We start from the raw sequence: 25,108 nt of genomic DNA, 5'->3' as shown, positions 1-25,108 counted from the left end.
ATTCATATGAAGTACAAACACAGGCTAGAGTAATCTATGGAATTAGAAATCAGAACAGTGTATCTCTGGAGAGGAGGAAGGGTTAATGATTGGAAAAGAGCATAATTAGGGCTTCTAGGGTACTAATAATGGTCTAATTCTTAAATTGAGTGGTGTTTATATGAGTATATTTATTTTGAAGATTATTTACTGAGCTGTGCAGTTTGCATACTCTCGTGCATACATGCTGTAATTTAATAAATGCTTTTTAAAAGATGGTGCAGTCTCCATTTACCAACATGGAAAACTTTGGAACATATTCTGAGGAAATTAACTTCTGAGAAAAAGAAGAAACTACTGAATAGCAGTTTCATCCCTTTTTTATAAAAAATATGCTGCATACATATATACATTATGCTCAAAAGAATTCTGGGAGGGTGCACAAGAAAATATCAGTAATAGTTATACCTGAGTGGCATAAATATGGGTGGTGTGTTTCTTCCCATACAAGTCTGTCTTTTAAATTTACAATAAACATGGAGCTTTTCCCACATTCACGTGGCCCGGGGGTCGGACTGCGGGTCTCACTGCAGCCGCAGCAACTCCAGAGCAGAGTAGGAACTGCAGCGGCCAGAGTCATGGCAGGACAAGCGTTTATGAAGTTTCTTCCCCTCTTTGACAGAGTTTTAGTTGAAAGGAGTGCAGCTGAAACTGTAACCAAAGGAGGCATTATGCTTCCAGAAAAATCTCAAGGAAAAGTTTTGCAAGCAACAGTAGTAGCTGTTGGATCAGGCTCTAAAGGAAAGGGTGGAGAGATCAACCAGTCAGTGTGAAAGCTGGAGATAAAGTTCTTCTCCCAGAATACGGAGGCACCAAAGTAGTTCTAGATGACAAGGATTATTTCTTATTTAGAGATGGTGACATTCTTGGAAGGTATGTAGACTGAAATAAATCATTATTGAAATGGCATGAAGTGAAGCTGACCATTCCAGTGAAGTTGTGAAATCTTTCATCATGTAAATAATTCTCATGTCTCTCTTTTATAATAAACTAATGGTATCCCCAAAAAATTTTAATAAATTTACAATAAACATGGAAATCTTACATAATAAATATATTTGATAAGTAACTATAAAAGAACAATAGCCCTTTTATCCTCTTTATTATAAAAATAATTCTCCTTCAGGGTGCCAGGGTGGCTCAGTCAGTTAAGCGTCTGACTCTTGATTTCAGCTCAGGTCATGATCTTGTGGTTTGTAGGTTCAAGCCCTGAATTGGGCTTTGTGCTGACAGTACAGAGTCTGCTTGGAATTCTCTCTCTCTCCCTCTCTCTCTGCCCCTCTCTGCTCTCACTCCCGCTCTCAAAATAAATACATTTTAAAAATTACAAAAAAATAAAATAAAAATAATTCTCCTTCAAACCGATGATTGCCAAAGGAAAAGCAGGTGGGGTTATGGGCAAAATGAGTGAAGAGGAGAAAGAGGTAGAGGCTTCCAGTAATGGAATTAACAGGTCATGAAAATAAAAGGTACGGTTTAGGGAATATACTCACTTGGACTGTAATAGCATTGTATGGTGACAGATGGTAGCTACACTTGTGGTGGGCACAGCATAACTATAAACGTGTTGAATCACTACATTGTACATCTGAAACTAATGTAACATTGTATGTCAACTATATTCAAATAAAAATAAAAATAGAGATAATTCTCCTTTAAATAAAAGATCAAAGCCAAATGGGAACAGAAATGCTCTGCTTTCTCTGACAATTTACTAACATAACACTATAGTCCAAACAGCAGGACTATTCTTTCTGTCTTTGTTGTTATTGCTATTAAAATAATTTTAAAAGCTTTTTATGGACTTAAGCATTTGTCACAAGCTTCATTCCAAGCTTTGGCCTTCTCCACACTATTTTTACACTCTGGTGTCTCTCTTTTATAGTCATCTCTATTTATATGGCTGCCCTTCCCTTTCCTATGTCCTTTCAATATCTTCATTCATCAGCCCTCGCATCTTGGGGCACCTGAATGGCTCATTTGGTAGCCTGCAACTCTTGATCTCAGGGTCGTGACTTTGGGCCCCACATTGGACATGGAGCCTACTTAAAAAAAGAAAAAGGAAAAAAAAAAAGATGCACTCTCATCTTATTTTACCTTCTTTTCTTCTCACAGGCAATACCCCATGATTTTTTAAGAATGTTTTTTTCTTCAAAGAGCCAGAAACTAGAAGATTAAAATTTCACCAATTCTGCCATATCCAAACATCACATTCAGATGTCTCCTAGCTCTCCTGATCACTAAAAGATATAACTTTTATAGCTAACTATAAAACACTGCAAACTCTTACAATGCAGTTACCCAATATTCAACACTTTATGTGCTTCATTTTGGGGTTTTCCTAACAGTGCTTTGACCAAACGTTTAAACAGTAAAATAAAATGCACAAATATTTACCATAAAAATTCATTATTATTTAATTTTACATGTATTACATAAAATTTATAAAATGAGAAAAAAATGCACATGTCATTCTACCACTCTAATAAAACTTATTTTGGTGTACTTCCTCATTTCATCTATTTTCATTTGTTTTTTGTTTCAGAACTGTAATTACTTTGCATGCATGATTTTGGTATTTGGCTTTTTACCCCCAACTATACCATAATCATCTCTCCATGTTTCTATATGGCCCTACTATACATCATTTTTCATTATAATTGTTCCACTGTTGCTAAACATCATGGTGGTCTCCACTACTTGGCTACTATAAATAATGCTACAACAAACATCATTAGATACTAAGTTTTGCATATTTTGTACCATACTCTTAGGTTAGATTCAAAGTCTTCCTTAAGGTATCATGAAAAGGTAGTACTTGAATTAAAGGATAGAAGATTTTTGAATAGAGAGGAGAAAGACAGAACAAAGGCCCTGTGGGAAATACAGAATGGTTCAATTTGGCTGATGTATTATATATCATCTATAAAGGAAAACAATAACAATAAAAATTGGAAATGTGTTCAAGAAAGATAATGAAAGAATTTTATTAAGTAGACAACAGAGTGGGGGATGCCTGGCTGGCTCAGCCAATAAAGCATGCTACTCTTGATCTTAAGGTTGTAAGTTTGAGCCCCATGTTGAATATAGAGATTAAAATCTTAAAAAAAAAAAAAAAAAAGTTGACAATGGAGAGTAACTAAAGTGTTTTTCTTTTTAAAATAATATACAGGTTAATGCAACTGATATGTATTTCACAAAATTAATAAAAATCTTAAGTGATTCTGAATGTGTAAGTAGTACTTCCAAATTTTTTTATCTGAAGACTCTCTTTTGTTTTTGTTTTTGGTTTTGTTTTAGAGAGAGAGAGAGAGAGCGAGAGAGAGAGAGCGAGAGAGAGAGAGCGAGAGAGAGAGAGAGAGCAGAGGAGAGGAACAAAAGGAGAAAGAGAGAATTCCAAGCAGGCTCCAAGCCCAGTGTGGAGCCCAACATGGGGCTCAATCCCAAGACCTGGGATCATGACCTACGGGGAAATTGAGTCAGATGCTAAACCAACTGAATCAGCCAGGTGTCCCTAGAGATCTATCTTAAATCATAAAATTATAGGGCTGCCTGGGTGGCTCAGTTGGCTAAGCATCTGATTTTGGCTCAGGACATGATCTCACAGTTTGTGGGTTGGAGCACTGTGTCAGGCTCTGTGCTGACAGCTCGGAGCCTGGAGCCTGCTTTGGATTCTGGGTCTCCCTCACTCTCTCTGCCCTTCCCCTGCTCGTGCTCTGTCTCTCTCTCTCTCTCTCTCAAAAAATAAACATTTAAAAAAATTTTAATCACAAAATTATAAACCATTCTCTGTATCAGAACTTTCGTTACCCTTCAATCTTTTTCAGAATCCCCTTCTAAAAAGTGAGTTAATTCAAGAGAATGAGAAGACAAGCCACAGACTGGGAAATAAATATCCATAAGCAATATATCTGATAAATGACTGTTACCCAAAATATGCAAAGGCAGCCTGGATGGCTGAGTTGGCTAAGTGTCCAATTCTTGGTTTCAGCTCAGGTCATGATCTCACATGGAAGATGGAGCCCCAGCCTCAGGCTCTGGAATCGAGCTCAGTTCATGGAATCGAGCCCCAGCATCAGGCTCTGAGCTGACAGCGTGGAGCCTGCTTGGGATCCCTCTCTTCCTGCCCCTCCCCTGCTTGTGCTCTCCCCCTCCAAAATAAATAAACTTAAATATATATATATATATATATATATATATATATATATATATATGTGTGTGTGTGTGTGTGTGTGTGTGTGTGTGTATACATATATATAGATATAGATAGATACACAAAGAACTCTTAAAACTCAACAATAAGAAAATGGACAACCCAATAATTTTTAAATGGGCAAAAGACTTGAAGAGATACCTCACCAAAGATGATATGCAGATGCAGCAATAAGCATGTTCAACACCATATTTCATTAGAAAAGTGCAAATTAAAGCAATAAGATACTACTATACATCTATTAGAATGGCCAAAATCCAAAACACTGACAACATCAAATGTAGCTAAGAATATGAAACAAGAACTCTCACTCATTGATGGAGGGAATGCAAAATGGTACAGCCACTTTGGAAGACACTTCGGTAGTTTCTCACAAAACTAAACACAATCTTCCTATACAATCCAGCAATTGTGCTCCATGGAATTTACTCAAAGGAGTTGAAAACGTATGTCCACACAAAAACCTGCACATGGATGTTTAGAGTGGCTTGATTCATAATTGCCAAAATTTGGAAGCAACCAAGATGTCCTTGTAGGTGACTTGATTAATAAACATGCAGACAATGAAATATTATTCATAGCTAAAAAGAAATGAGCTATCAAGCCATGGAGAGACATACAGGGACCCTAAATACATATTACTAAGTGAAAGACACCGATTTGAAAAAGGCCACATATGGCATGATATCAACTATATGACATTCTGGAAAAGGTAGAACTATGGAGACCGTAAAAAGATCATTGTTTGCCAGGGGTTAGGAAAAAAGGGAGAGATGAATACATAGAACACAGAGGATTTTTAGGACAGTGAAACTATTCTATATTTTGTATGGACTTTGAGTGATTATGATGTGTGAATTTAGGTTCATCAACTGTAACAAATGTCCTGCTCTGGTGCAAGATGTTGATAGTGGGGGAGGCTATGCATGTGGGAGTAGAGGGTGTATGGGAACTCTGTACTTTCCCTTTAATTTTGCTATGAACCTAAAACGTCTCTAAAAAATAAAGTTTCTTTTAAAGTAGTTGATATCTCAAAGCACCTATGAGTCCTATATCCAATAAAGCAGTGGTTCATTAATGCTTTATTAAATCCTATCATGATCACAGAATTAGAAACATCAAAATAAGCATGACAGAAGCCTGTCCAAGTTAAGCATCAGGTCTTGATTAGGATTTACATTACAAGAGTGTATTCATTTGTTAAAGCTCAAATTGCATGCTGATGATCTATGCATTTTATGCTATATAAATTTCACTTCAATTTTTTTTAAATTACAAAATAAAAGATAAAATCTAATTTTAAAAATAAAAAGCATCAGGGGCACTTTGGTGGCTCAGACAGTTAAGCATCCAACTTTTGATTTGGGCTCATGTCATGATCTCACAGTAGTGAGATAGAGCACGGCATCGGGCTCCATGCTAACAGTACAGAGCCTGTTTGGAATCCTCTCTTTCACTCTTTCTCCACCCACCCACCCCCAAATGAAATGAAATGAAATGAAATGAAATGAAATGAAATGAAATAAAAGCATCAGAGAAACAGGTCTTTAGAACAGCAGCCATGTGTGTAAAAAAGGAGGAGGTAAGTGGAGAATTTAAATATATAATTACTTCTATATGTACAGAATATCTAAGGAGGGATATGCAAGAAATGGTTGTCCAAAGGGAAACTGTAGCCAGGAGGCAAGAACAGGTCAGTTTTTGGTATCTTTTTAATTCATGACACTTCGTTTTCAATTCAAAACAATTTAAAAATGTACATATATAGTCATGACCAGTTTTAAAATAAAAATCAACCCAAAACTTCTTGTTGATATTAAGCTATCTCAGTTTCAGTGATTAAAGTCTGAATTGATGATTATAACCTTGACACTCAAAAGTGTGGTCCCTCAAACCAGCAGTATTTGCATTACCTGGAACTTGTTAAAACTGCTGTCTTTAGGGTGGTTGTAACAATAGGATAGATAGAGACAGAGACAGAGATAGAGATAGAGATAGAGATAGCGATAGATATGTCAAAAGTTGTTAACATATATACCTAAAATGTGTGAATTTTATCACATGTAACTCAAACCTTAAAAAGGATATTTTTTTAAGAAAGAAATGCAGTATCTCAGGCCTCAACTCAGACTTACTGAATCACAATCTACATTTGTAACAAATCTCCAGTAGATTCATATGCACATTAAAATTGAGATGCACACTGTTTTGGAGTATTTGTAAACATTAACATAGTTTGACATTGTGGATAACAGTCATTTAAGACTTTTTTTTAATGTCTCTCCAACTGACTATCAACTCCGTAAGAGCAGGGACCACATTCATTTTATGCATTACTGGCACATAATAGGTATTCAATAAATATTTGCCACATGAAAAAAAAAAGTCTCGCATTTATGATTATTGCTACATTTTCTCTTACTATTTTTACCAGAACCCCCTTCTCTTCTGGTTTAATATCTGCCTTAGCCAACAAGTAGAGCTGAGAGCTTACAGAGGAAAGACTCACAGCATATCATTTTTTATGACTATAATGGAAAAGGAAGAAAAACAGAATAAGCCCTAGCCAATAAAGCAGACACATGTACATATTTTTCAGTTGTATTCTTTTTGTCAGAAATGTTATCTTAATCTGAAAACACTTTTTTAAGAGTTGACATCTCATTGTAAAAACACAAACAAAATCTTGCAAAATAATTAACATCCAGGAAATTCTGAAAATTTAAAATGATTTTGCAGAAACCTGACTGGGTATTAGTCAATAAGCAAATAAAATTACTAGAAGTTTTTTTCTGGTGTTTCAGAGGTTTTAAAATAAAGGAGAGTGCTAGCAAAGAAACAATAATTAGCAATGCAACCACAAAGAAAAAGGAAAAAACAAGAGAGGATAAAATGCAAGCTGAAAAGTTGAAAAGCAGGGGGCACCTGGCTGGCTTATCTGTAGAGCATGCAACTCTCAATCTCAGGGGCCTGAGTTCAAGCATCTTGGGGATGGAGCCTACTAAAAAATAAATAAAAGTTAAAAAGCAGCCAGATAAATTTAGCTGAATTAGCTCACCTCAGAACATTAAATCTTATGCCATCACAAGGGATGACAAGAAGCTACCTGATTTATACTTCAAAACCCCCAACAAGCTCTGTAGTTGGCAGTACCAAATACTTCTAGAAGTGAAATGTGAGTAGAACTATTTAAAAGCATAGTTAAGAAACTGGTAGATCCCCAAATAGTCTCTATGTACATGGGTGACTGTCCTTGTTCCAGCCCAGCAGAAGAGTGGAGATTTACCATCAGGAAAAGATTTAAAAGACAGAAACTCACCTATGGGAATATTTATTTTATAAAAGTTTACATAGTGAATTCTGCAATCTCAAATATTCCCCTACCTGGCTCACCGAATTCTGGCAACCAAATCTATACTTCCCAGGCAGGAAATGGAAAGATCCTACTCTGGAAAATCTGACAAATAAAAGGTTTAAAAAAAAAAAAAAAACAACACAGGGCGCTGGGTAGCTCAGTCCGTTGAACATCCAACTTCGGTTCAGGTCATGATCTCGCTCGCAATTTGTGAGTTCGAGCCCCGCGTCAGGCTCTGTGCTGACAGCTCGGAGCCTGGAGGCTGCTTTGGATTCTGTGTCTCCTTCTCCCTCTGCCCCTCCCCAACTTGTGCTCTGTCTCTCTCTATCAAAAATAAATAAAATATTTTTTAAAAATTAAAAAAAAAAACTGGGGAGGTTATCAAACCCAATCCCAGCATGATCACCCAATAGTGAAGCCAATAGTCCAAAACCTCACAATGAGTACAAGATTAGGAGAAAGCTAAGGAAAGCCTCTAACATGGAAGATCAAAGCAAGGGGAGGGGGAGGGAGGGCACAGAGGCTTAGAAGAAAAAGACATATTCAAGAAAACAAAAACATTTTTTCAAATCAGTACTATCTTGGGGTGCCTGGGCGGCTCAGTCAGTTAAGAATCTGCCTCTTGATTTCAGTTCAGATCATGCTATCACAGATCATGGCATGGAGCCCCCACATCAGGCTCTGCACTGATAGAGTCTCTGTCTCCCTCTCTCTCTGCCCCTACCCTGCTCATGCTCTCTCTCTCTCTCAAAAATAAAATAAACATTTAAATAAATAAATAAATAAAGTCAGTAATACCTTTAGAGACATAAGAGAAGATATTGCAACCATTAAAAAAAACCAAGAAGAAAATGTTATGAAAAGGAGTATTCAGCAACAAAAAAAGCTGTTGAAATATTTTTAATGACAGTATAAATGAAAAGGAGATGGAAGAAAAAGGGAAGAAACAGAACAGCAAAAAAGAAAACAAAAACCAAAGAGATGAAAATTGGGGCTCCAAAAAGAGAACAGAAACAGTGGAGAATGGAAGGACTTAAATTCACAAGTTACCAATTTGGAAGAGCTACTGAACATCTATAATAATGAATACAAAAAGACCCACTACAAGACATGAAGTTTTTGGGCATGTGGGTGGCTCAGTCAGTTAAGCGTCCAACCTCAGCTCAGGTCATGATCTCATGGCTTATGAGTTCGAGCCCCGTGTTGGACTCTGTGCTAACAGCTCAGAGTCTGGACCCTACTTTGGATTCTGTGTCTCCCTTTCTCTCTACCTCTCTTCCTCACTCATGCTCTTTCAAAAATAAATGATCATTAAAACAATTTAAAGAAGTGAAGCTTCAAAAAATAGGAATATATATATAAGATCCCAAAAGTTCTGTGGGAGGCAAAATTGAACACCACACAAAAGACTGGGACGCTTAACTTACTGAGCCACCCAGGCACCCCTAGAATTTCCCATTTCTTAACACAAATCCAGACTACACCTCTATGTTTAGGAATAGAGGCCTGCCATAAGAGACTGGATTATACACCTTTGCAACAAATGTTTTCTGATTCTATAAATTATACATAGAAGCATAAAGAAGGCAAACTGTCAAAAAATATATACTTCTTTTTACAAAGCTTCTTTTTGTTCCTGGCTATGTTCCCAATTCTATGGAGAAACAGAAAATTATAACAAAGAATCTCTAAATTACAGCATCTACCAATACTTAAATATTAATCTATCAATATTAAGAGTACAATGACTACTTTGGGGGTAGTCTTCAATTGTTTTTGCTAAAGGGCACTTTTTCTCATAAGAGGTAAGAAAGACTCCTGACCTAATATTACTAATGGTGAATCATAGTATAATTTAGTTTGGCAAACTTTAAAATCAAGATTCTCAAACAAAAAAAAAGCATTTGGTCTTTTGCCCCACTTATCAGGTTGATTCTGGATAAAAAGCTTAGGAAAGCACTGCATTAAAAGCAAATCTGTTTGTCAAATTCTTAGAGGAAATGGTTATAAATATTTGAAATATAATAAAAAGCAAAAACAAACACACTGTAACAAAAGTAGACAAGTTAATGTCGCACTTATGAAGATATATTACCCCCCCATCATTCCTTTTTCACAAAAAAAAGAGTAGAATAATGTTGAGTACTATTAGACTTTACTAGTTAAGCTGCACCAATATTTTAATGTTCAGATGGATACTATTTCCTCTCATTTTTCATATCTATTGCTATCTCTAACCATTTCTAAATGCTGTGAACAATGCTTTTTGCTAAAAAGCTTCTTTTCTGGGGGGAAAAACAATTTGACTAATTCAAATTGTAGAAAGAAAACTCTGGCCCATGAAATTAAGAGTGTTATGTAAGATCATACATAGTTAGGGGCCCCTGGATGGCTTAGTCAGTTAAGCATCCAATTTCGGCTCAGGTCATGATCTTGCGGTTTGTGAGCTCAAGCCCCACATCAGGCTGTGATGGGCCACATCAGGTGCTGACAGCATGGAGCCTGCTTCAGATCCTCAGTCTCCCTCTCTCTCTGCCCCTCTCCAGCTTGTGTGCTCTCACTCACTCTCTCTCAAAAATAAATAAACATTAAAAAAAAAAAAGATCATACACAGCTAATAGGTGGCAGAGCCATTAACCCAGGTTTCTTCACTCTAATACTGGGGCAACTATGTCAAAAAAGGGAAGCACAACCTCTATTACCTTCCCTGGTCAGTAATGTCACAGGCAAAGTCCCTGTTACTCCCACCCAGCTTTAAAGGATGTAGCTGGTAGTAGTAAACAAGATGGGCTCTTTCCAATTGCCAAAACTATATGCAAGTTCACTTAAGTTACTTCACAAATGCAAGTTTAGTGCAAGAATATGTGACGTAGTACGGAAGCACAAGAAAAGTCTCCACAATTAGGCTTCACTGAAAACTGAAACACTAGTCAGCATAAAGTAAGACTAGTATCCAATAAGAACTCTAAACGTTGTCATTCTGATTCTGCCTCTACTATGACAGTGGTTATGTTTACTCTCCACTATAACTACTTTCTCTACTACAGTGTTTCTAATGTCCTAAGCTTCTGCTTACTGCTTTCTTTGCTACCTCATAGTCAAATTCTGTAAGGAAGAGGATTACATTGAGTTAATTCACCACTTTGTAAGAAAGAACTACTGTACAGCTCTTGGATCAGGCTAGTTTATAAGCCATGATCTTTGTGTGAAGCCATGAAACTTTGTGTCATGAGTCCCCTCCATTTTGCCACAATTAATTGGACAACAGATTGGTATCAGTGGTATATATGTAGGCCATGATCTCCTACCATACTGTCACCCCCTACACCTTCACACTTCTATAGAGCTGATATTAAACAGTAACCCTCCCCCCTTAACCCACCCCAATATTTTCTACTCCCAGGTGTGGAAGATTTAATAGCCTCTCTCCCAACAATATCTTTTCTCTGAATTGAGATTCTCTTTTGAACCCACATATATTCCATATTTATCTAAAATGAAGTCTAACACATGAATTACGCTAGATAAAACTATTCGGATATAAGATAATTTCCTACTATAGAAGAATGATTGCCCTAACTGGTGCACCCAAACATTTTCTAGTAGAAACACAGGTAGTTTTACATGTCACAACTTATAAAGTATTTACCATGTCAGACACTGCACTAAGCACCCAACAGGAAATACCACAGATTAACAAACTGAGGCCCAAAAAGATTAAGTTCTTATACAAAATCACATATAATGATAGTGCTGAAATTAAAATCCTGTCTATGTAAGCCAAAGCCCATGTTTTTAGCAACCATCCTCTACTGTCAATGACTGCCAAGTAGAATTACCAATAGTATTCTATAACACTAATCCTTAAACACACACACACACACACAAAACAAAATAAACAAAAACTCTTACGTTACTCTAATGCAGAGCTTCCCAAAGCACTGCTCAGTGAGGTAACTATCATACATTAACAGTTCTGTGACCAAATATGTGTGGGAAATGTTATATTAAAAAGACATCATCAAATTTCCATATTGCAGGTATTCTAAGAATTTTTAATATGCTAATCCACACTGTGAATCTCCAACAAGTAAATACATTAAGCAGAATTTTCCATATATATTTAGCCAAAGTTACCATTCTTCATAGGCCATTGCCTAGAACTGTTTTGTGGAATGCACCTTAGAAAATATTTATTTAGGGACACCTGGGTGGCTCAGTTGATTGGGTATCCGACTTCGGCTCAGGTTCTGACCTCGTAGTCTGTTGGTTCAAGCCCCCACATCAGACTCTGTGCTGACAGCTCAGAGCCTGGAGCCTGCTTCGGATTCTGTGTCTCCCTGTCTCTCTGTCCCTCCCCCATTCACGTTTTTTCTTTCTCTCTCTCTCTCTCTCTCTCTCTCTCTCTCTCTCTCTATTACAAAAATAAATACTTAATAAAACTAAAATGAAAAAAGAAAATTTTCGAGTAAAAAATTTCACATGACCATCCTTTTCTTTGATAAATCACCTAAACTAGGTCTAATCGGTAAATCTTAAGATACCTGCTGACTCATACTCCACTTCTCAGTGAAAATGTCATGGCCATGTTGAGGGTCAATGACCAGGTTTGGGATCATGTGACTTTACCTCTATTCAGAAATGACTGGATAGAATAGGTACCCAGAGGACAGCCCATTCACTTATGTGGTCTGCCTCAAAAAGGTGAGAAAGGCCAATATGATTTATCCCAAGAAATGGGATAAACAAAGCAGACAGGCCGGCAGAGTCATAGAGGGGCAGTAGGACAGCTAGAGGAAATTAGAAAAGGAACAGGAAACCCTAGGGAGCAAAGGAACTGACCAACAGGGAAAAAAAAGGGGAGTTGAACAGAGAAGTCCTGTAGAGATGAGCAACAGACAAGCTACATGCCTGCATTTGAGAGTTATTGCTAGCTCTTATGAACTGAGCCTTTGGATTTCTAGATCGTTTCTGTACCCTTTATAATAACCTCTCTTTTGACTAAACTAGCTTGAGTAACTCTTTTCCTTGCAACCAATCTTATTTAAATTCAAATGAGGAAATTTTAATTTATTTTACTGAAATGAAACTGTACAGTTCAGGTGTTAAAAGAGGATGGACTATAGAAAGAATGCTTGGGACTGAATCCCAGGTCCTCTACTCTAAGATGCATAACTCTAGACTGGTTACCTACAGCCTCCAATTCCCATCTGTAAAATGGAAATAGAGTAAGGCTATGAGGATTAAATGAGATGTTTGTAACGTGTTTTGTGTATATAGCAAGCGCTAAATAAATGTTAGCTAATACTATTAATCTGCATGCACTTCTTTTCTTTCACTCAACATAAAAATCTTGTCCTTAGACCATAACTAAGAAGGAAGAAATAAATCTTATTACTGGATGTAAAAATCTGGTAAACTGTTTTTTTAAATTTACTAGACCACTGTAGCCACAAAATGCCTTAACTCTAGGGAATCTCTCACCCTTCGTACAATTTGCATATAATACCAAATACTCTGAAAATACCTTTGATCTTAATGAAATGATTTTTCCATAACAGGGTAAAAATGTTACATCAATATGAGATATGCCTTATCTAAAGGATCAACATTTTAAAAAATATTCCAAAACATAACAACTTTTAAAGTTGACAACAAAAGAAACCCATTTTATAAAATAATAAATTATTTCTTTTATTCTAAGGTTATCATATCTGGAATCAATTTGCAGACTTACTAAAATAACAAGAAACACAAAGAGAACAAATACACAGTAGCTCCTATTCAGGACTTTTAATAACAAAAAATGCCAAATCCAAAGACAAGTGATCTCATTACCATTTACTGTGTTTTTAACCATACTAATGCCTGGATCATATTAGATAAACTTCATATATTAAAATAGTTATATACTTTCTAGGAATAACTCATAGTTATTTTAATAAGTATTTATCATTCTCCTCTGATTTGGATAGTTGGGTTCTGTTTGATAGCAAGGAAATTGGTTAGATCAACCTTAAAAATTATATCAAAATTTTATTTTATTTTTTAGTTTAGTTTATTTTTTATTTTTTGAGAGAGAGAGCGAGAGAGCAAGCAGGGGAGGGGCAGAAAGAGAGGGAGAGAGAAAATCCCAAGCAGGCTTTGCATAGTCAGTGCAGAGCCCTGCATGGGGCTCAATCTCATGAAATGTGAGATCATAACCTGAGCCAAAATCAAGAGTCAGACGCTTAATCAACTGAGCCAACCAGGTTGGGGCACTTTCTTATAAAATGAAACACATGCCCACCTATGACCCAAAAATTCAACTGCTAAATATTTACCCAAGAGAAATGAACATATATTTTCACAAAAAGACTCATAAGAGTATTCATAGCAGTTTTATTCATTATGGCCAAAAACTAAATAGTCCAGGTATCCATCAAAAGAAGGGATATACTGCTATGTATTACTAACAGTTAAAAAAAAAAACACCCTCTCTCTCTGCCCCTCCCCCATTCATGCTCTGTCTCTCTGTCTCAAAAATAAATAAATGTTAAAAAAAAAAAAATTTAAAAAAAAAAAAGGGGCACCTGGGTGGCTCAGTCGGTTGAGCGTCCGACTTCAGCTCAGGTCACGATCTCACGGACCGTGAGTTCGAGCCCCACATCAGGCTCTGGGCTGATGGCTCAGAGCCTGGAGCCTGCTCCAGTTCTGTGTCTCCCTCTCTCTCTGCCCCTCCCCCGTTCATGCTCTGTCTCTCTGTCTCAAAAATAAATAAACGTTAAAAAAAAAAAAATTAAAAAAAAAAAAAAAACAGAAGAGGGGCACCTGCTTCTTTCTCTGCCCCTCCCCTGCTTGCGTGCTCACAAGCATGTGCTCTTTCTCAAAAATAAATAAACTTAAAAAAAAAAAAAAAAAAAAGGAAGAAACTTTTGATAGATATAACAATGTGGATGCATCTCAAAAACATGCTGAGTGAGGGGCGCCTGGGTGGCTCAGTCAGTTAAGCCTCTGACTGGCTCAGATCATGATCTCGCAGTCCAAGAGTCAAAGCCCTGCACTGGGCTCTGTGCTGACAGCTCAGAGCCTGGAGCCTGCTTCGGATTCTGTGTCTCCCTCTCTCTATGCCCCTCCCCCGCTTATGGTCTCACGCTCTCTCTCTTTCTTTCAAAAATAAACTTTAAAAATAAAAATAAATTTTAAAAACCATGCTGAGTGAAAGAAGACTTACATAAAAGAGTATACATGCTGTATGATTCCATTTATATAAAGTTCTAGAATGGAAAAATTAATCTATGGTGAAAAAAAAGAACAGTGACAGTGATTGCCTCTAGGAGGTTAGGGGCAAGAATGGACTGGGAACAGGCATAAAGGAACATTTTGAGGTAATGGTACTATACTGTATCTTTTTCTTAATGTTTATTTATTTTTGAGAGAGAGAGAGAAAGAGAACGTGAGTTGGGGAGAGGCAGAGAGAGAGGGAGACACAGAATCTGAACAAGGCTCCAGGCTCCAAGCTGTCAGTGCAGAGCCCAACACAGGGCTCAAACCCTTGAATCATGAGATCATGACCTGAGCTGAAGTCAGACGCTTACTGACTGTGCCCCTACTATATCTTGATAAGAGGCTGGGTTATGCAGTGCATAAAATTCCCAGAAACGTAAACTTAAGATTTGTGTATCTCATTATATGTAAATTTTACATCAAAAGAAAAAAAAAAAGAATATTTCATTTTAGAATGTTGATAATATGCATGCTAAGTTTAATAATTAAGCATAATGATATCAACAATTTACTTTGAAATGCATCCAAAAGCAGATGAATAAATGGATGACAGAGGAATTAAACAGATGGATTAATATGTAATAATAAAATATAGTAAAATGTAAATTGTACAAAATAGATAGTATGCATGCAGTGTTCACTGTAAACTTCCTTCAACTTCACAGCTTTGAAATTTTTCATAATCATATGTAGAGAAAAAATATATATTTAATCCCTCAAGTTTCAAGTTTTTATTTAAGATTTTATTTTGGGGGACCCTGGCTGGCTCAGTCAGAAGAGCATGAGACTCTTGATCTCAGGGGGTCATGAGTTCAAGCCCCACATTGGGTGCAGAGATTACTTAAAATTAAGTTTCTTTATTTAAGTAATCTCTGCACCTAACGTGGGGCTCAAACATACCACCCCAAGATCAAGAGTTGCATGCTCCAACACCTGAGCCAGCCAGGCGCCCCACCCTCAATGTTCAATTTAAAATCAATTATTTCCACTACCCTTTCTTGTCACCCTCAGCCTTCTGAACCCTCAGTCTTCCTGCTGTAGCACTCACCTGGCAATTTTATGTTAGTTATCTTTTCACATACTGCCTTGTATTTATAAAACAGAGTGTAAGCCTCTTGGGAGCTGCCTCTTGATAGAACAGAAAAGACAGTAGTGATGTTGATCATACTTTCTATGTAAGTATAAATTCTTTTATGAGACATAATTTCCAAAAGACAGCTAACCTGTCACTCAACTAAAATATAAATACATATATTTATCAGCATACACAACACACACACATACTGAAAACTAAAGTAAAAACCATGATAACTTTTAACCAAGTTGCCCTTGGTTTTGTTGTTTTGTTCTGAGTTCTTGGCTACTGAATTCACCAGTGCAAAATGAACTGTTGATGCTTTCTCAAAATATTCTGTGAAGACCTCTGACACCAGAGGTCTCAGATCTTTATCTTAGGACAAAGGTTTCCCTGGGAAGTTATGTGTAAACTAATTTTATGACCATGTAAGTCAGAAAAATCACATAAAAAGTGATGACATTCTTTAAAATTGATCAACATCTTCTCATTGTTCAATACAACATTTAATTAATCCTAAAGAAGGATTACTACTTTCCTGCTGCAAAAATTATACACAATAAACATTTAGGATCTTAAAATCTCCTATCACTTTATAGATACCTTCTGTCTACATCTGTTAAAGGCCAATAATAAAACATATAAGACTCTTCTGTAATCCTCCTGTAAACAAAAAATACCACCATAAGAAATCAACATTTAGGTATGGACAAAAGGTAATAAGCACATATATCATTCATATTTTATAGTAATTTTAATGATTCCACATTTTTATCCCCAAAAGATATGAAGCTAGTACTCAAACAAGTTGGTTATTTTTATAAATTTTATTTTTTATTATTTTTTTAGAGATAAAGCACATGAGTGAGGGAGAGGGCAGAGGAAGAAAGAGAGAGAATCTCAAGCAGGCTTCATGCTTAGCACAGAGCATGACACAGGGCTCGATACCATGACCCCAGGATCATGACCTGAACCAAAATCAAGAGTTGGATGCTCAACCAACTAAGCCACCCAGGTGCCCCTGATGTATTTATAATTAACTTTTTGAGGAACTTCCACACTGTTTCCCAACAGTGTACACAGGCTCTCTTTTTCCATATCCTCTCTATCACTTATCTCTTAGCTTTTTCACAATAGCCATTCTAACAGGTGAGAGGTGATATCTCATTGTGGCTTTGATTTGCATTTCCCTAGTAATTAGTGACATTAAACATCTTTTCATGTGCCTACTGGCTATCTATATGTCTTCTTTGGAAACACATCAATTCAGATCCTCTGCCCCCATTTTTTTTTTTTTAAATAGGCTTCATGCCCAGCACAGAGCCCAACACGAGGCCTGAACCCATGACTCCAAGACCAAGACCTGAGCCAAGATCAAGAGTCGGACACTTAACCAACTGAGCCACCCAGGCATTCTTCCACTGACCTTCTCTAATCAGATTTGTTTTTTATTGTTGAGTTGTATGAGTTCTTTTTTTTTTTAAAGCAATCTCTGCACCCAATGTGGAGCTAAAATTTATGACCCTGAGATCAAGAGTCATATGCTCCACTGACTGAGCCAACCAGGGACTTGTAGGAGTTCTTTACATATTTTGGATACTAAGCTCTTTGCAGATATATGATTTGCAAATAACTTCTCCCATTCATTGGGATGTTCTCTCATTTTGATGGTTTCCTTTAATACGCAGAAGCTTTTTGGTTTGATGTAGTACCATTTGTTTATTTTTGCTTTCCTTACCCTTGCCTTTGGCATCAGATCCACAACATATCACTAAAACTTATGTCGAGACTGCCGCCTATGTTTTCTTCAAGGAATTTTATGATTTCAGGTCTTACATTCAAGTCTTTAATCCATTCTGAGTTAATTTTTATGTATGGTGTAAGATAATGGTTTAGTTTCATTCTTTTGCATTCAGTTGACTAGTTTTCCAACACATTTTATTGAAGAAACTGTCCTCCTTCCATTGTATGTTTTTGGCTCCCTTGTCATAAATTTTTTTTAAGTTTGTTTATTTTGAGAGTGCATGTGCGAGAGCAGGGGAAGGGCAGAGAGAAAGAGGGCGAGAGAGAGAATCCCACACTGTCAGTGCAGAGCCCAAAGCGGAACGTCACATGGGGCTCAAACTCACAAACCATGAGATCACAACCTGAGCCAAGATCAGGAGTCAGATGCTCAACTGACTGAGGTACCCAAGCATCTCTCCCTTGTCATAATTAATTGTCCATATATGTGTGGGCTTATTTCTGGGTTCTCAATTCTGTTCCACTGATCTGTGTCTATTTTTAAAAATTTTTTCAATTTTTATTTATTTTTGAAGGTGGGGGTGCAGACACAGAGGGAGACACAGAATCTGAAGTAGGCTCCACGCTCTGAGCTGTCAGCACAGAGCCCAATGCAGGGTTTGAACTCATGAACCACAAGATCATAACCTGAGCCAAAGTTGGACACTTAACCGACTGAGCCACCCAGGCGCCCCTGTGTGACATTATTGTAAAGCCAATATCATACTGTTTGATTACTATAGCTTTGTAGTAGAGTTTGAAATCAAGAAGTGTGATACCTCCAGCTTTGTTCTTCCTTCTCAAGACAGCTTTGGCTATTTGGGATCTTTTATGGTTCTGAACAAATTTTAGAATTATTTGTTCTAGTTCTGTGAAAAATGCCAAGGAAATTTTGATAAAGATTGCATTGAATCTATAGATTGCTTTGGATAGTATGGACAGTTTTAACAATACTAACTCTTCCAAACCATGGGCACAAAATGTCTTTCCATTTATTTGTGTCTTTTCCATTTTCTTTCATCAGTGTCATAGTTTTCAGTATACAGATGTTTTACCTCCTTGGTTAAATTTACTCCTAGGTATTTTATTCTTTTTGATGCAATTGTAAATGGGATTGCTTTCTTATTTCTTTTTGATAGTTTGTTATTAGTATAAAGAAAAGCAATAGACTTCTGTATACTGATTTTGTATCTTGCAACTTTACTGAATTCGTTTATTAGTTCTAACACTTTTTTTGGTGGAGAGTTTAGGATTTTTTATAAATGGGTATCATGTCATCTGCAAATACTGACAGGTTTACTTCTTACTTTCTAATGTCAATGCCTTTTATTTCTTTTTCTTGCTTTATTGCTATGGCTAGGACTTCCAATAATGTGCTGAATAAAACTGGCATTCCCATCTTGTTCCTGATCTTAGAGAAAAAGCTTTCAGGGTTTGTTTGTTTTTTAAGATTTTATTTTTAAGTAATCTCTACACCCAATGTGGGGCTCAAACTTGCAATCTCAAGATCAAGAGTTGCATGTTCTACTGACTGAGACAGCCAAGCTCTCCTCAGGGTTCCTTTCAAAATATAAGCTCTGTTCCCAAAATGGGGCTTACACTCCCAACCCAAGATCAACAGTCACATGCTTTACCAACTGAGCCAGTCAGGCACCCCAAGCCTTCAGTTTGTCACCACTGAGTATGATGTTAGCTCTGAGTTTGTCATACGTGGGCTTTAGTATGTTGAGGTACACTTCTCTATACACACTTTGTTGAGAGTTTTTATCATAAATGGATGTTGAGTTTTGTCAAATCTGTTTTTCTGCACCTATTGAGTTGATACTATTTTTCTCTTTCATTTTGTTAAACTACCTTAACTACGTAAAAAAGAGGAATATGCCATATCAAATGGAAAACTTATCCTGGCTGAAATTAAAGTATCTGGAACACATTCAACATATTCAAAAATTCTTATAGGATATGTAAGGGAATACTTGAACACTCTGTTATCCCTAAAAAGCAAAAACGTAGTTAACATTAAAAAATAATATAACTCTGAGGCACCTGGGTGGCTAAGTCGGTTAAGTGTCAGACTTCGGCTCAGGTCATGATCTCGTGGTTCGTAAGCTTGAGCCTACATCAGACTCTGTGCAGACAGCTCAGAGTCTGGAGCCTGCTTCAGATTCCGTGTCTTCCTCTCCCTCTGCCCCTCCCGCACTCACACTCTATCTCCCTCTCTCTAACACAAATAAACATTAAAAAATAAATAAAAATATAACTCAAGCACTATGTGAGAAAAGATGCCCAAATAAGTCTTTATATTAATTTATGAAATTAATATAAAAAATAATAACTACAAGATAATTCAAGGTGCTTATATAACTGTGCTTTCATCTTAGGTAAAGCCTACTAAGGGACATTTGTAAATAGCAGACAGCTTGAAGATCATAACAGTCAATAGATTCCAAAACAGTTCTGTTGCCACACTCCTCTCTTCGTGGCTCCAGAGTAGTCCTTATAATGAGGAAGGGATGGCCAGCAGCCATAATTTACCCTTCCCCCCATCGATAATTTGTACAGTGACTCAGTCTCCCTTATCTCTAACTCTAATAATCAAAGCACTTCAGAAAAATTAAACTTAGCCTATCAGAAAAAAAAGCTGAGCATAAATGATTTAGCGGTTGTATAAAGACCTGATCTATTTATACTAAAAATTCTCTTTTTAGGTAAAGTACCTATTTAAAGACATGGAGGGAGCAGAAAAGGATAGCATTTAGGTTGCCATCCCACATAAGTAAATTGTTCATTCAAAATTCATTTCACACATATTTACTAGGGATCTTTTAGGTGCCAGGTACTTTACTAGGGACTAGGAATTTTTAAAAAATGAGTAGGATACAATTCCTATCTTAAAAGAGCTCATAGAGAGATAGACAAGTCAGCAAAATAATCAGCATAAAAAGTAAAAAAAATAAATAAATAAAGCTGGAAGCAGCCTATACAAACCCAAAACTGTCTAGACCCAGACCTTTATGTGAAAGAGAAATAAATTTCTATATTGTTGAAGACATTTATGTTAGGTCTCTACTATAGGCAGCCAAATCTATGTCCAAACAGAGTGCTCTTTATACTAATGGAAAAAGACCCTTCCATTTTCCCTTCCAGGAAAAGAAAGGCATTGACTATAGGAACAGACAGAAAGAAGAATGTAAGAAAAATTTAAGAAGAAAAATTAAACACTTTCAAGTGAAAATGAGGGAGAAAAGAAAAAGTGTAGCAAGTTTCTGACTTGGGTGAATGACCAAGGTGAAAAAGTTTGGAAGAGCCAGGTATGTTCATTTGACAATACTGAATTTCCAAGTCCTAGAAGACATTTAGGTGGATTTTTTTTTCTGTAGGCAGTTCCACCTCCTAGTCCCCATCTATATACCCTTGCTAGTATCCTCTTGATGCCTTGTGGCTGTCCAAAACTACCCAATGATTACAAATTTAGTTTTCATACTGATAAGGATATAAGTCTTTTAAAGGAAGAATTTTCCATTTCTTTGCTAATGAGACTGATCAAGTTTAACAAAATTATAAATTCCTTAAGAACAAAGTCAATATCCCCCTCCCCGAAAACCAACCAATCACTCAATTATTGACACTTGACTGAATGGCTTAAATCCATTTGGCACTTCACTTATGAAAGGCTGCTAATCTTTTTCTAAAGAAGAGTCTAGCTTTTTCCTAAATTCTCTACTCCTATTAATAGAACCTGTAAAAGGGAACCTTCAGTATCTGGCTTGTTTTTTGTTGCAGCGTGATGCCTGGCACATAATAGCCAATAAAGACTTTTCAAATAAACAAATAACTAAATAATGTATTTACCTGGGGATACCCCAATTTCAACAGAGGATTTGTTCACTGTGTATGAACAAGAGCCTTGAACTCAAACAAACACACACACCAGGATTCAGATACTGATGCCTCAAGTTCCAGCTATGTAACCCTGAGCAAATTACTTAATGTCTCCAAATCTCGGTAACTTCATCTACCTTATATATTTAAGAGAAATTAACGAAACCAGATAAAGTTTGACATATGGTATTTGATAAGTGGCAGTCATATTAAAAGAAACTGCACATCCCATCTTTCAAAAAATTTAAAAAGGCCAGAGAATATTATCCTATAATCTCCTGAAACACATTGTGGTGACTTTATCAAATGCTATAGTGTTTTCAAATATCCTTCATTCTTCTACAATCACATTCTTCAAACACACAATCTTAACAACAGCAGTAAAAGAAAATTTGGGGGAGGTAGAAGGGTAATATAGTTAACTTGTATTTTCAAAAACCTTCAGTTTTTCACCATCCTAAATCAATCTTTATTGTTGTTCCCTCTCATTTCTTTCCTCCTTTAAAAAAAATGATATTGGGGCGCCTGGGTGGCGCAGTCGGTTAAGTGTCCGACTTCGGCTCAGGTCACGATCTCGCGGTCCGTGAGTTCGAGCCCCGCGTCGGGCTCTGGGCTGATGGCTCAGAGCCTGGAGCCTGCTTCCGATTCTGTATCTCCCTCTCTCTCTGCCCCTCCCCCATTCATGCTCTGTCTCTCTCTGTCTCAAAAATAAATTAACGTTAAAAAAAAAAATTAAAAAAAAATGATATTATTAATCTAATCCTGTGTGGATCTTGGTTTACTCAGGCTAAAATTATTTGGTAAAACATCTGTCTCAAAAGAAAAACAAGTAACATTCTTTTCAAATTCCATACAACCGCGTGGGACAATTATATAAAGCATTTGTAAAATTCACTCCAGTCCCAACTGCCACTTTCCATTGCAAATTAATTTTCATACTATTATTTTCCAAGCTTGTTCTGATACTTGATTTCTTTCTCTAAATGTAACTAGACTTAGCTTAATCTGGAAAAAACAAAGCACATATTTTTACCTACAAGCAGATGTCCTTAACTATAAACAGATATTTTTCACTTAAAAACTTGTCCCAAAACTAGTCATTTTCTTTAAACAAGAATCTTTGAGGCGCCTGGGTGATTCAGTCTGTTAAACATCCCACTCCTGATTTCAGCTCAGGTCATGATCTCACGGTGAGATTGAGCCACTTGTTGGGTACATACCCCTGCTGTAAGAATGTGCACACTCAGTCTCTCAAAACATAAAAAAAATCTTCAATTTCAAGTTTTCATGTCTTATATTTTACATAAAATATAATGACAGAATATTTGCTTAAAGGAGAAAATACCTTGAGATGTCAAGTTCCCAAACAAGCTGTTTTCTTCAAATCATGGTACTGACCTTATAAATTAATAAAATATATAAAAGAGCTACAAACAAAGGTTCAAGGGAAAAGAAGTTATCTACAGAAGGGTCTCACCAATGGAAAATGAGCCTTTCCAAGGAAGATAAAAATTCTTTCTCCAAACTCAGTCTATTAGGGAAATCACCAAAAAAGAAAGTTCTACAACTCTGTCTACTTGATAAATACTAAGTAAATAATTATTCACCATCCATTAGATAGTAGTCTGCTAAAATAATAGAAGTATCTCTGCTGAAAGGACTTTTTTCCAGTTTTAAAGATTTTTCTGTTCATAGGATATTGCCCTCAAGGGAAGACCTTGTAATTTTCAGAACTCAGATCACTGGTTTTAAATATGTTTAGGACATGATAAAGGCCAAAGACAAGTAACAACTTGTAACACTGCAGAGACATAATTTGAATTAGGTATAAGGTCTCATATCCCTGCTCCAGTTCCTTAGCTTTCTCACCTTCATGAGACTTTGCAGTTTCCTCTGTTGTTGCTTAAGCAATGAATCTTATTAAGTGATTTTTTTCTAATTAAAATCCACCTGAAGGAAATGAGAGTAAAAATTAACACAATCCTTCTGGAAGAGAATTGAACAATACACCTCAAAACTATTTTTTTAATGTTCTTTTGGCTTTCAAGAATGGCTGGAACCAGAAGTTTAAATGATCTTTTCAAAGCTCGCACTCTCTCCCTCATGTTTTGGCTATCTTTGACTCTGTTCAATATTCAGCCAGACTCTCTAAACACAGGAGGGAAAAAACACATTGGCACCCCCAACTTGGTCATGGTCTCCAACCTTAGTTATCCTTGTAGAAAGAGATTTCCTTGTTTCTTCCAGAAGAAAAGACCCAGAGATGGCTCTATTTAGCCCAGTTTAAGATAGGGGGTGGGAGTAACTAGGACTAGCATTTTCTCTGGGACTACAGGAAACAGACAACAGCTTCCCACAGGAAAGGATGCTGAGGAGAAAATTAACACATAAATATACTTATAAGTATAAACATAAATATACCTATCCTTTGACCTAGCAATTCTACTGTTAGAAATTAAAACTTAACACTGTGTGCCAGACACTGTTTAAATAATTTGTAGAAATTAACTCATAAAATCTTTTTTTTTAATTTTTATTTATTTTTGAGAGAGACAGAGCATGAGCAGGGGAAGGGCAGAGAGAGAGGGAGACACAGACAGAATCTGAAGCAGACTCCAGGCTCTGAGCTGTCAGCACAGAGACCGACATGGGGCTCAAACTCATGAACTGTTAGATCATGACCTGAGCCGAAGTCAGATGCTTAGCTGACTGAGCCACCCAGGCACCTGACTCATTTAATCTTCAAAACAACTCTATGAGGTGATACTATTTATTATTATACCATTTTATAGATACAGAAACTCACACACAGAAAAATTACATAGCTTGTCTAAGGCCAGAACTACTAAGAGGAATCAACCAGGAATCAAACTCAGATCATCTGGCTCAATCCCTTGCTTTTAACTACTAAACTTTACTGGCCTCTTTTTTATCCCAAGAAATTAAAGATGAATGCAAAGATTTAGCTAGGAGGATTCTTCACAGGCAACTATTTTTAACAGCAAAAATTTACAAATAACCAAAATGTCTAATCATAAGAGATTAATTGGTAAAATGACTATATGGACAATAAATTACATGTTAAAATAATAAACAGAATTTTTAGCTAATAAAAATTAGTGCTATCATATAATACATATTTAGAATATGGAAAGCTGCCAGTAATAAGCAGTTAAGTTTTAAAAATACGGATTGCATAAGAAAATAGATGCTACAAACTTCTTTTGTAACAAGTAAAATAAAAATGATAACATATACCATAGGGAACATAGTCAATAATACTGTAATGTTTGTTCATTTATTTTGACAGAGAGAGTGAGCAGTGTCTATATCTAGACTTACAGTGGGGATCATTTCATAATGTATAAAAATATCAAATCACTATATCTGAAACTAGTAAGATACTGTATGTCAATTATACTTCAATTAAAGGAAAAAAAGATGGAGTACCTGGGTGGCTCAGTTGGTTAAACATCCAACTCTTGATTTCAGCTCA

General features: G+C 36.4%; 1 protein-coding gene and 1 pseudogene across 4 annotated transcripts in view; one reads left to right on the top strand and one right to left on the bottom strand.

Annotated features, from left to right (window-relative positions):
- SBF2 (SET binding factor 2) overlaps positions 1-25,108 on the bottom strand; it is a 490,796-nt gene that overhangs the window by 447,595 nt on the left and 18,093 nt on the right. The window lies entirely within an intron of this gene.
- On the top strand, positions 501-1,041 carry LOC132661438 (10 kDa heat shock protein, mitochondrial pseudogene; annotated as a pseudogene).

The sequence above is a fragment of the Panthera onca genome, chromosome D1, assembly GCF_046562875.1.
Source record: "Panthera onca isolate mPanOnc1 chromosome D1, mPanOnc1 haplotype 2, whole genome shotgun sequence".
NCBI classification, from domain to species: domain Eukaryota; kingdom Metazoa; phylum Chordata; class Mammalia; order Carnivora; family Felidae; genus Panthera; species Panthera onca.
Note: the sequence above shows the minus strand (reverse complement) of the source record. Positions and strands in the feature narration are given on the sequence as shown.